Raw genomic sequence first — 13402 nt, forward strand, 5'->3', positions numbered from 1 at the left:
CTAGCATAATCAGAAGCAAACCCCTGTAGCCTGTGAGAGTGTTGTGCATCTATTGGTCTACTGGATCCTTACCCAAGTGAGAAGTTGTGCTGGAAAGAACCCTATTTGTTGTCTTTTTTTAAGTTGCTACTGTGCCTTTTACTACCTGGCAATTATTCCCAGACCTTACAGGGAATATTCTTCTGTCCTTTGGTCCCCATCTCTAAAATACTAATGAAATCACCTGCTTACCTCAGTGATAGAGGGTGACTTGCTTAGCTGCCAGATTAAATGTAACTTCTGACCCACAGAGGTCTTGATCAGCAGCAAGTTTGTCCCTCTGGAGGCATTCTGCACATTGGGATGATGTGGGTGGGCTTCTGTGTAATCCTTTGGGACATACTCAGGATAGCGCAGCTTTCTGGCACTGAATTTTGTGGCTTTTGGTCATGCAGTTACACTACCACAAAGAACTAATAGCAGCCCAAATATAGTCCTGTGCAGTGCTCATTGTGCTGCTTCTCAGTACAAAAGCAAAATATTCTCTTTGGTCCGATCTACACACCACACTGTGTGGTTTAGACTGTTCAGAAACTGTACTGCCTATCCATGCATGCAGAAACCTGTCTAGGTGATACTTTTTAGTAGGTTAACTTTTCTTCAAAATACTTCCTAACACATGGATGTGGTTGTGCAGAAGCCTCTTTTAACTAACAGTCAAAATGCTGGCTGTAGAAGGTGGAAATCTGGCTCATGCCTGTGTTCTCCAGCTATACTGCTCACAAGAGAGTGCCTGTGAGGGAAACAGCATGAGAAACAGTGGGGGGGAAGGAAACATGAAGACCTCCAAGCTCAGACTGCAACAGGTTGTCTCAGGCTCTGCCTCTTGTGTTAGTAATCTACTTGGTCATTCTCCTGCTCATAAGAGAAGAGTTTAACAAGTCAGGGTGTATGACCATGCTGGTCATAAAGAACAAAGAGGGGTTTTGTCCAACACGGTCATAGTATGGCTTCTGGTGGAATACCCAACACTGGTTGCAACCTCATGTGTCTCAGTGATACAGAACAAAAATGGAAAGGGACCTACCCATAGCATCAGGTTGTTCCAAAGTAATAGTTTGACTTATTTATGCTCCAGAAGAAAGAACAATTGTAGAATTTTTCCTGTAGAGAGTGTGCTTACGACTTCTCCCTCTGGAGAGGCTTGTCATTGACAGATTTGAGACCTCTCAGACACCGAAAAGCTAAATATTTAATAAAATGGAGCCATTTCTACTTCAGACACAAGTAATCTAGTACTGAACCTGTGTGATGCTCTTTCTCGCCAATGGCTAGCTCTGTGATGACAGGCTACAATATGCGTCTATCTAAAAGCAGTTGCCACTGGTAATGGTGTTGGCACCACTAGAGACAAACAGCAGAAAGGCTGGTGCATGACTTTCTGCTTCAGTCACTGGCTCTGCTGGTTTTGGCCCATTTTCTGAGAAAAGTGTCTGTACGTGGATTACTTCTGTAAATGGAACCCAAGCATCCTGGTGCCCACAGACCCCTGACAGCTACTGACCCACACAGGGCAGCCTAAAGTTAGATTTCATTTTCCCATTGCTTCACTCTTGTGATCTTTCTGGTACACACCCTTACATTTCAGGGTAATGTGACGTACAAAGGAACAGTTTCTAAAGCAAGCTCTTTCTGCTACACAGCATGGGGCATGGAGACTAAAGAGGAAATACTTATTTGTCACCCTTCCTCAGTTTCCTTGCTGCTTTTCAGCTGCATTTGGGATTTGGATTAATGGTCATGGCTATAGGTTTCTTAAATCACTTCTCTTCTACTGTACTTCCCTCTGAACCCTAGAGGCTCATTGTGTTTTTCTGCCATGACAAATCTAGCAATCCTAAATCCACCTGACTGAAGCAACACAACAAGTGTTGTCCACAATCCTGCTATACAGAGAGCTGTGTTACTCTTGCTCCATTTTCCTTTTCTGAAACTGCAGGCCTAGCCCTTTGTTTTTGTTGTTCCTACTTATAGGCTTAGCATTGGTTTGGACTTGAATTTATACGGACACCTTCCTGTCTTTGGAAATCCTTCTGTTTCAAAGTGCTATAATTGCTCTTGCAAAGACTCTTAGGGTCTTGGTCTTCACTCACTTCTGCATGTAAAGCCTTACAGTGACACTGGACTGTACCTGTGCTTCCATTCTCTGGAACTCATACATGTTCCTTTGGGAAGAAACATTCAGTGAACAGTGCAGTGCATGTGTGAGTTGTGCATTTACAAAATCTTGTCCCTGGGTTAACTTTGACCCTTATGGGACTTGGCATAGCATATCACTAACAAAGGCAAATGCTGCCAAACACTAACTGCTATGTCACTGCTGCAGGTTTTCAAATGACAGATTGTCCACACTGTCTGGTATGAGTAAACTGTTACTGAATTATTGATTTAAGCTAAAATGTAAAGGGAAAAAATAAATCAAGTATTGGGCTGAGGCAGACATCTACCACAGGTAATTCTAGCCCAAACTCGTAACATTTAGCAATATTGTCAACTGTAGAAAACAGATGCTTCTAGTGGGAACTGCTGCACACTCTCAAGAGCTGGCTGTACGAGTCCCACCTACAAGCACCCACCCATACTTCTGTACAGTATTTGCATAAAGCCTACTTGTGAAAAAACACAGTTTAATTTGTCAAAGGCTCTTCTTCCTACTCATGTTTCCAGGGATTCCTTTCTAGATTAAAGCTTTTTTTCCTCTCTCTTACCTAATCCCTTTCCAAAGTGACAACGTCCAGTTAGCAGAAGGTCCTGAAGTCACTCCTATGACTTCGTTATATTGCATAAAAAAAGAGGGTCTATGGGTTAAGCTGCCACCCTGTCTAGTACAGACTAAAATCAATGTTGTTCTAGATTTCAGACTTCCTGTTTGCTCTTGAGCATGTAACTGCATGTAGTTTTCTAACTATAATCACATGCATATTAAAAGTGCTGTTGTGTGAGTAAACTCGCTGAAGATTCAGAGGTGCTCACCTAGCAAGGTATTGCTAGCTTGAGGCAGGTAGGATGGAGGTCATTAGGGAGCTCACATGCTGAGAAGACGTGGGTGGATTTTTCATAATCCTCTGAACAGATACATTGAGTAAAACATAAAGAACTTGTGGCCACAGATTTGCTGTCTTGCAAGTGAGCGTGTGTGGCAGAGGAAGACTTGAAACTTACTGATCTCAGTTTGTTTTGGTAATGGAAAGTTAGAACTAATGGCTGGTTTTCTCACAAGAAGCTCCACCTACTTCTTGCTCACTTTGTACCATTACTGTAAATATACTACATCGAGAAGGTGATAGAAGAAAAAAAGGCAAAGAAATTCATATGATAAGTGCATATTATTAAAGGCTTAGAAATAAAGCTGTCAGAAGTAGTAAAGAGAGGCCCAAACATTGCACAGCATATGTGACTGATTACAGATTGTAAAATAATGCACAATGGGGCAGTGTACACAGGCCAAGGGAAAGACTGGCCAGAAGGAATTAATGAGGGGCTTCATTATTTTGCCATACTGTGGCTGGGCATCTGCTGGAATGTCCTGCAGCTGAGGCAAGTTGGGTCTGTAGGAGCAAAGAAACTGCAGGGGAAACAGCTTTGTTAGAAGTACTGGTGATAGGGCTGTTTTTCACTTGCTTAACAGAAATAATGCACTGGAACTCAGGTAAGTGTCTTCTGCAGATCACCACCTGCAGCCCATGGAGGACCCCATGCTGGAGCAGGGAGATGCCCAAAGGAGGCTGTAGCCCTGTGGGAAGCCTGCGCTGGAGCAAGCTCCTGGCAGGAGCTGTGGCCCTGTGGAGAGAGGAGCCCGTGCTGGAGCAGGTTTGCTGCAGGACTGGTGACCCCACAGGGACCCGTGCTGCAGCAGCCTTTTCCCGAAGGGCTCACCCCTTGGAAGGACCCACACTGGAGCAGTTCATGAAGAGCTGCAGCCCGTGGGAAGGACTCACATTGGAGCAGTTCATGCAGAACTGTCTCCTGTGGGAGGGACCCTGCGCTGGAGCAGGGGAAGAGTGTGAGGAGTCCTCCTCTGAGGAGGAAGGAGCGGCAGAGACAATGTGTGATGTACTGACAGCAGCCTCCATTCCCTCTGCCCCTGTGCTGCCAGGGGGGAGGAGGTAGAGAACTTGGGAGTAAAGTTAAACTTGGTAAGAAGGGGGAGGTGGGTGAAGGTGATTTTAAGGTTTAGTTTTATTTCTCATTACCCTACTCTGATTTGATGGGTAATAAATTAAACTAAGTCAGTTTTGCCTGTCACAGTAATTGCTGATCTTTCCCTGTCCTTGTCTCAACCCATGAGCATTTCTTTATATTTTCTCTCCACCATCCATCTTAGTAGGGGAAGATGTAGAGCAGCTTTGGTGGACAGCTGGCATCCAGACACGGCCAAACTCTTTTATGAGCTTATCATGAAAACAGTAACAGTAACCATAAGAGAGATTTGAGATTAAGTCCTTTCTCATGCCTATGATTTATTTGCATATCATCCCTGCTCTGTAGGATTGAAAGGATGACTCAACTAACTATACAAATATTCTGGCACAGAAATGCATGCTTGTAGTCAGTCTGAAGCTGTATGAGTTTAACAAGGTATTTTCTGGTGGTATATGTGGAGATACAGGACTTCTCTTCCCCAGCAACTGCTTTCAGATCAACCCATCTCAAACTGAGTCACTTGTAAGACAAACTTTCTGCTGATGTGAATGAGAGAATGCATTCACTCCAGTGGATGGGGACTTCTTAGGAAAACTTCGGTCCAGAAACCTTGAATGCTTGTTGTCTAGGGAACAAAAGTTTTCTTCCCACTAACTTTCTTCATGGCTGGGCATTATCTGCTCCTTTGATCTTTTGAAAAACCCTTGTTTGAAAACTAGTGCTTTTGACAAATAACCTACTGAATGCACCTAAGAAGAAACACTAGATGTTAAAGGATCCTGTTTTCTATGTGAAATTTATACTGCCCATTAATGGCTGGAAAGTGTAGCCAAACAAATTCAAACGGGAAAGCAGGCACATGTTTATTTTTATCTAATTCTATGTAAGGCTAAAGCTAGTTCTAGTGTTCTCCAACAGTCCTGCCCTGATGGTGGGGACTTACAACAGAATCTTTGAAGAGGACAGTTTTAGTCTCTCCTGCATGAAGTAAAACATCTACTATCCCTACTTCAGGAGGATATGGGGCAAAATTTGTACTTCACTTCCAGGAAAATGTTTCTAAAAGACATGCAAGCAAAGAACTGTAGTTAAAATACATTGAACAAGGGGAGACCTGCTTGCCTTCTAGAAGGAGCCATTGTTTCTTTTATGTCTGCAAATCAGGGTGAAGTGATAAGTGGGTTCACATTTGAAGAAGAAACAAAAGCAAAGATCTGATTAAAATAAACCCCCAGATTCTAGAGTTACATCACAATTTCAGTTGCCTCAAGTCTTGGGCTGTGCTGTTCTTCAGAGAAGGATTGGGAATGAGCAGTAATTCACCAGCATAATGCCAAATGTCACATTAATACAATACCTTGCTGCTACATCATGAGCAGACATGCAGAAAAATTAAGAATCTAGGTGAATGTGGGGGGAACCGCTCCTCACCTCCAGCCTTTGCCCTGATTCAAATGTGGACTGAAAATTCTATTTCTCATTCATTCCCATGGAAATATATTTATTGATATGTCTCAGGTATTTTTTAATCTGGTTATTCATATTTTGGTGCATGAGGCTACATAGACTTGGTAATATTCTTTCTGATGTGTTGTTGTGTGTAAAACCAAGGTAACAGTTCAAAAATATACTGTCTGCTCTTCAATCATAATCTTATAAGTCAAGCAAGTAATAACACTTACCTTGTAGGGTGGAATGAGACCTACCCTAACTGAGCCAAAACAGCACTTGATTCATTGAGGGGATTTTCCAGGTATTTTTTATTGTTGTTAGACTTCAGGGAAGACTTACAGGTTTCTAGATGTTGGATCTGAATGTTTAATTCCAAGGCTTTTGGGGTGAAGCAAATTGAGGCATTCAGAAATTCAACACCCATCATAAATCTGCCTTGGCACAGGATTCTTTTCTGGTGGTCTCTGCACTGAGTTTTCAATTGCAGCCCTGAATGGGTTTGAAGTGGGTGAATCTGGTGCCCTGAGGTTTTGTGCAATGATGGAGTACAGGAGGCAGTTTTAAACCAATGTCGCTGTGTGCTTACTCAGCCAATACTTTCAGCTTCTCTATAAGAATGTTGTAGGAGACCATGCCAGAAGTCTTGAAGTTGAGGTACACAACATCCACTGCTCTCCCTGCTGCACAGAACAGGTCTAGTTGCTACCAGGTTAGACAGTCACTGCTGAAGCCTGTTCTCACTAGTGGATGTGCTGCAGTGCCAGCATGAAAGGCCAAAAATAGCCCATGGAAATAAACTTAGTTAAACTTCTGTGGTGCACAACTGTCCTCACTTAACATGTGCTCCTTTTCTTCCCCCCCAAATGCTTAAATGCTTTTGTTCTTCTGGATGATGTCCAGCGCTGGTATGCCCTGTTTGAAGGCTTGTGCCTTGTCTTCTGCCTTAACGGACAGAGGCCCCAAGTGGCCACTTGGATTTGTAGCCTGCTCCAAAGCAACCTCCTGTCCTCAGTCTTGCATATCAGTAAGAAGCATGGCTTGATGCATATGCCTCTGAGTAGGTTTAGTTGTGAGCTTTTAATAAAATATTTTTCCCTAAAATATTTTGATTTAAAATCAAAATTTTAAAATATTTTTTAAAAAATATTTTGGCAGGTGCCTGAACACAGGGAAAATATAAGTTTACATCAGAATAGAATAGAATAATAGCAAGCCCCACAAAAGCAATTGGCATGTGTTGATGTGTAGTTGGAAGCCTGTAGTTTGGGGCTTGTCATGCTCCTAACAAAAGCTGAACATATTCCCAAGATGCTTCCTGCCACCAAGCTTCCTGTGCTGTCAGTCTGGGAAAGCATGAGAAAACAGATAGGGCAACTATGCCTTCTATTTTTCACTTCTCACAGCTGGGTGAAGATAAATTTTCCCTTAAATGTTAGGGAGCTGGAGGCAATGCTCTACCTCCAGTACTGACAGGGTGTCACACTGTTGACACATGACACTGGCTTTCTCCCTCCTCACCCCCAAAAATAATAATCTGAGATCTTTTCTTTAAATTCTAGAACTATAGAATGGTTTGGGTTGGAAGGGACCTTAAAGCTCATGCAGTTTCAATCCCTCTGCCATGGGCAGGGACACTTTCCACTGGACCAGGTTGCTCCAAGCCCTGTCCAACCTGGCCTTGACCACTGTCAGGGATGGGGCAGCCACAGCTTCTCTGGGCAACCTGTGCCAGTGCCTCACCACCCTCACAGTAAGGAACTTACAGGTTCAAGTCACGCCTAACCATGTCTTGGAAGAGAAAAAGGGCTCTAAACTTGCTTTTGGAGAAAGTTACTGTGCCAGCATGGGGAAAACTGTGAATAGCAGGGTTAAACAGAAATGTTTGCAGTTTATTCACCTTTAGATACAAGAGGATCCTTTAAAAGTATCAGTCTTCCCTTGCAGGCTGCTCTGCAGTTTCTCTCCCACCATAAACAGATATTGCCTCTGACTAGAACACAGCTCCACTCACATCTGATCACAGTTAGCACTTGAGAGGACTAAGTGGGCCCTGCTGTTAAAGCAGGTGTCCTCACCTTCCCTGTCACTGGCCTTTCCTTTCCACCCCTGTGGTACCCTGCCTTGTGGTAAATCAGACCACAAAGTTAATTTGGTTTTGCCTGTTGAGTTCTCCAACTCCAGTGAGCAGCCACATAAACTTGTACCAGTGTCAGTGAAAGGGACATTGCAGAGGTAGGAATAAGCTGATAACAGTGGGGTGGGCAGGAGGGACTTTGAGGATGGTTTGTGGTGGCACAAAGTGCACAAGCAGTAAGTGTTTTGTTAGGTATGAATGCTGCTGATACAACAAACTATAGATTGAGGGGGAGGCTGGGATTTCTTTTGCTTTCATCTTTAGCTCTGGCTGTACCTTTTGTGGTACCTTTATCCTTTCGAACCACCCCCTCGTCTTGAAGGGGGCCAATACCCAGCCTGACCCTAGCAGTGATCCCAGCTGCTTAGCTTTCCTACGTTCTAGTTTGTGACTGATGGCCCCATTGTGGCAGCATCAGAGCAACCAGGTGATGATGTGCTCCCCTGGTTGACAGGTAAAATCTTTTCACATATTCTGTAGCTTGGTTGAGGTCCGGGGTCGAGAAGTCACCTCTTCTTCCTCTTCTTCCTCTGTCCTCTATTCCACATAGTAATAACTCCTGATCAGATGCTGTCCCGTGTAGTAAGTGCACTGTTTCTTCATCTTGCTTCATCTTTCTTGCCTCTCTTTCGCTTTTCCCCTTGCGTACAGGGGTAACTGATATTGGCACAAATTGGTCCTCTGGTTTAGCTGCAGTGATTATCACTGTGGTTGGAGGGGCTGCAGTATCTGTTGTCAGGGTTTGGGTAGCTGCTGTACTTGTCGCTGGGGTTGGTGTAACTGCTGTGCTTGGAGCTGGAGTAGCTGTTTTGATAGTTGTAGTCAAGAGTTTGAGTAGCTGCTTGTCCTTGTCACTGGGGCTGGTGTAGCTGCTGTGCTTTCAGCTGGAGGAGCTGCGCTGTCTGTTTGAAGGAATTTTGCCAGCCATCCTGAAAACACCTGACAGATCAGGCCTATTTTGGCCAGTGCTCTGCCAATTTGGGCACTTTAGCACACGTTACTTCTTCACAGACATCAGAGGACATAGGAGCAAAAAGATATGCACTCTTTATAAGGGTTTCTGAGGTAATCCCTTCTTATTCTACCTAGAGCATGTAGATTTAGGGAAACAAATCTACCTGCTGCTTTTGTCCACGTGTTTATACACATGAAATGAGAAGTCGCTGAAATACACTTTTTCCTGTTAATTTTCTGTTTTCAATGTATGAATTATAGCATGTAGAGCATCCTGCTTTTCTTCTTACTGGTTGGTGTGATAGCTTGCAAGTGGGATGACTTAGATTTGAACCCTTGTACCAAGCTTCAGAATTACCGTGAAGTGAGAGCATCCTTGGGTCTCCCAGTGCTCCTGTTCACCATGTTCAAACATAATAGTAGGGATATGAAGGGACTTGTACAAAGACGTTGTTAAACTGAAGTAGTGGTAACATGGAAGAGACACAGCTGGTGCTGCTGGAGCAGTCTCTGACATCAGTCTGTAAGCAAACAGGGTGTGAGGAGAGTTTTATGTAATCCTTTGGGGCAGGCTTACCGAGTGAAAAAATGAGTCTGTGCTCTCTGTTGTGTATGCCTGCTGGGGAAGGACTGAGCCTGGGAAGAGACAGTTCTTATTTATGGGTAAGGGGAGAAGAATTATTGAGGTTGGTGATATTTTTTTATGGCGGGTTTTTTTGGGTTTTTTTTTTTTTGGAGAACAACCGTTTTGGTCTGGCGTAAGTTGGGGCGGGGTGGGGTGGGGGGAAGAGGAGTCCCATAAAAAAGTAAGCAATTTTTGTTTTCTTTTCCTCCTGCTGCTGTGGTTTAACCTTGGCCAGCAAACTAACCCACCCCCCGGCCCCAGCCACTTGCTCGCTTGCTCCTCCCGGTGGAACAGGGGAGAGAATTGAAAGAGTAAAAGTGAGAAAACTCGGGGGTTGAGGTAAAGGCAGTTCAATGAGTAAAGCAAAAGCTGCATGCACAAGCAAAGTGAAGCAAGGAATTAATTCACCACTCCCCGTGGCAGATGGGTGCTCAGCCACCTCCAGGAAAGCAGGGCTCCATCATGTGTAATGGTGACTTGGGAAGACAAACACCATCACTTCGAAAGCCCCTTCTTTCTTCTTCTTTCCCCGGCTTTACATGCGCAGCATGACACTATATGGTGTGGAATAACCCCGTGGTCAGTTAGGGTCAGCTGTCCTAGCTGCATCCCCTCCCAACTCCTTGTGTCCAACTCCCAACTCACTGGTGGGGTGAGAGGTAGAAAAGGCCTTGGCTCTGTGTAAGGACATTGCCATTGCTGTTATCAAAATGTTGCAGACACAATAGAGTAAGATAATAAGCAGTGCAGCAAGCAGTGAAAACAAAAAGCAGCCACCAATGAGCACTAGATTCTAATATACAGTATGGCAAGCAAGCCCCATGGCAGCATAGAAGCCTGCCAGTTAATACTTAAACAGCTATAACAGCTATAAATTCAATCTCACACGTTCCAATCAAAACTGTCATTCTCATGTGGTGAACACATCAGTATGATGGGTGGCCAGTGAGAGAAAGGAAGAAAAGTTCTTAGCTGCTCTGACAGTTGCCCAGGAGAACAGGCTGAGACTCTGACTGTAGAAGGCTTAGGTTGCTCTATCCACCCTCCTTCAGAAGGCTTTGCGATGGCTTGGAGAGTAAATAGACCGAGGAGTAGGGGCAAGGCTGGTTACAGAGCCCTGTGGGCTCTGGTACATGACTCTGATCTCTTTTATCCCTGATGGAGGATAGAGAGACTCTAAGCCATTTAAACAGAAACTGCAACAAAGGATGTGAGATATTTTTTCTTTCTGGATGAAAACCTGACCAATCTGGAAAAAGGGAAAAGAAATGTAGTAAGTAGAGCTCAACAAGAATATATCCTGAATACCATTGACACCAGGTTAGCTGTTGCTAACCTAGGGCACATCCTTGTTGGTATCCATAAAATTTTTACTTGCTCTGCAGTTTGTGAAGAGAGAAAAGGAAGATGAGCCTTCCTCTGTGTACTCGCTTTGCGACATTCTTAGTAAGAGCCAAGCAGAGTTCTAGCTTCAGGGATGGTCTTAATCTAAAATAAGATTGCTGGTGGAGCAGCTGTTTGCATGTAGATTTGTATGTGTAGGTGCTCAATGCTTGCTTAGCTGCTGCAGAAATGAGATTGAGCTGAGCATGACTTGCGTGCAGATGATGTGCACTGTGGAAACCCATTTACCACAATAGCTACAGATATCAATTAAAGTCAGTGCTGTTTTCTGCTTGCTAGCCTTTTGATAAAGCAGTTAGCTTACCACAAAGAATTAGCAGTAGTTTTTGATAGCCTCCAAATTGCTTATTCTTCTAGCTCTTGTCTCTGTGTTCATTTGCATTGTGTCAGCTCTGCAGAGTTCAGACTGTGTTGTGACCAAACAGTCATAAGTGACAACAGATGGATGGAATGGGGCTGTGTCTCTAAATGTGACAGGAGCAGTTTCATAGCACTGTGTCAGCAGAATCATTGTCTGCATCCTCCAGGTATCATTCTGCAGAAACCGCATGAGGCAGCAATTTACGCCAGTTTATCTGGCTGCACTTAGAAAAGATGAGGGGCAGCAAGGTAGAGGCCTAAAAGCTGCACAAAGGAGGGATTGCAGTGATATGGCTTTTCCTATAAAGTTAAACAACATTTCTGTGTGTTAGTGTGCTGGGACTGAAAAGCTTGTTTGGTCTGTGGTTTGATGTTTTTTCTTATTTACTGAACTTTAGGTGAGGTTTTGGCCATGGCTCCTTCAGTAGCTGGTTCAGATGTGAAATGAGGCTCACAGACCTTGACATGTGGCCAGTAATGAGTAGAAGCAATGAATGAACAACAAAGATCAGCAACATGTTCCAGCTCTGTGGAAGCTATGGAGTTCCCTGTTCTCTACCCTCTCCTCCTCTTTGTACCTGCAATGCTCCAATTCAGCCTTAGACAGGTTCTGTCCTGGGGTTTGGGCAATCACCCACTTTGTCAGCCTTAAACCTGGTCCATGTGCACAAGGCACTACAACGCTAATAAATCAGGCTGAAGTTCACTGATGCCTTCAGACCAGCTGAGGTTTGTGGACAATTGTGTAGGCTTGCCCCCTCAGAGAGCCCCAGCACCCAGAGGAGTTTAGTGCCTTGTCTTCTGTGTTTTACCATCTCTGTACCATATTAATGCCCCAGTTCTAAGCCCAGGTTGCTGGTGGAGAGCTACTATCAGCTGTGTAACCAATACTCCAAAAAATTAAATAGCTGCTACAACAGATAACGGGAGGGTAAAAATGGAAAAGAAAAGAAAATTAAAAAGAGAAAAGGAAAAGGCTGCTTTTGGAAGGGTTGTGAAGAGTGTAGAAAGGCCCAACAGCTCTGTAACCTGGGCATGTGAAACACACAGACACAGGGAAACATGCCTAGGCCTAGCCAAGCTGCTGTTGCAGTACCTTCCCACTTCTGCCCTTATGTAAGCTGCCGTCTCATAGGTATATCATTAACGTCTCATTGTGGAGATGTAGCAGACTGGGTGGGACACGAAGCAGGTTGTATTTGTCATGTTGCTGCTATATGCTGTCAACTTGCTGACATGTCACTGTCATAGAATCATAGAATCACAGAATAGTTAGGGTTGGAAAGTACCTTAAGATCATCTAGTTCCAACCCCCCTGCCATGGGCAGGGACACCTCACACTAAACCATGTCACCCAAGGCTCTGTCCAACCTGGCCCTGAACGCTGCCAGGGATGGAGCATTCACAACCTCCCTGGGCAACCCATTCCAGTGCTTCACCACCCTTACAGCAAAGAACTTCTTCCTTATATCCAATCTAAATTTGAACTCAAAGGGTCAGCCGGGGAGGGGACTGCAAAGAGTCAGGAAGGGCTGCCTTGGCACAAGCTGGCTCATTCGTCGCTGCTGACTGTTGTTGCTGGAGCTGTGCTTTCCGAAAGTCATTTTATCAAACAGTTCCAGACAGCAACCTGTACCTTGGTCAGTGTAGCTTCTGCTACAGTGCTGGGTTGTTTGCTGGTTAAGTGCAAAACAACCATTTCTCATGTTTAGAGGCCCGTCAAGATGCAAGGTCACATTCAGACCACTGCAGTGTGAGGCTTACCATAGTTTCAGCCACAGAATTTGTGGGTGACATAGCTCAGCACTGAATGGCAGAGGCAGCAAGAAACAATGGTCCAAGTCATGAAAATCAGAAGCTTCCAGGGTCCTAATTACTTGGGTTTTAATTGTGAGCAATGCATCCAGGCACCTCAAAGAATCTAGGGTTTTGGAAACTAAGACAGGAAAACTCCTGATAAATGGGAAGGGAGAATTCTCTACAGCAGCATGTGGTGCAGCCTAGTCCAGCTATCTTCGGGGTAAGGCCTAATTTGATCACAAATTGTGATTTATTTCTTTTTGCTAAAGATTCTTCTTGCTCTCTGGCAGTGAAAATCGTGTTTGTGTTTCTTCAATTAACCTTTTGGTTTTTGACTCTTTGGATTACAGTCTGTCACAGAGTACCATCAACAACTGCGTGATATCCCGTTTCCTCTGTGTTGTTTCTCGCTTGCTACTTTACTGGTTTTAGCCATTCTGCAAGAGCCCCATTAAAGAGGTACAGGTACATCATGCCTCTAGCAAAGGGAC

This window comes from Lathamus discolor, chromosome 4, assembly GCF_037157495.1.
Source record: "Lathamus discolor isolate bLatDis1 chromosome 4, bLatDis1.hap1, whole genome shotgun sequence".
In the NCBI taxonomy this organism is placed as follows: Eukaryota; Metazoa; Chordata; class Aves; order Psittaciformes; family Psittacidae; genus Lathamus; species Lathamus discolor.